The sequence below is a fragment of the Orycteropus afer genome, unplaced genomic scaffold (assembly GCF_000298275.1).
Source record: "Orycteropus afer afer isolate SDZICR_OR568_19922 unplaced genomic scaffold, OryAfe1.0 scaffold00011, whole genome shotgun sequence".
NCBI classification, from domain to species: domain Eukaryota; kingdom Metazoa; phylum Chordata; class Mammalia; order Tubulidentata; family Orycteropodidae; genus Orycteropus; species Orycteropus afer.
Window position 1 is genome coordinate 14,849,805 of NW_006921598.1, and position 309 is coordinate 14,850,113.

Consider the following 309-nt stretch of genomic DNA (forward strand, 5'->3'; position numbering starts at 1 on the left):
GAAAGTGAATTTGCTCTGTAAATCTTCACCCAAATCACAATTAAAAAAAAAAAAAAAGAATTGGCTATTTCTGTGGAAGGTCTGGTCTAGAAAGAACATGAGGAAAGTGAGGCTTTCAACCTCCTCACTAGGATGTCTAAGCCACAAATATATTGTTGACTGCAGTGAGATATGGTGATAGAGAAGCCCAGCTTCACAAGAAAAAGGCATCTTGCATCCTGGTAGTTAGGAGCCGATGACTACAGAAGTACTGCTGTCTTGGTTTACGAATATTACTAATATGCTTAGCAGTCAAATGCCCTAGGCACT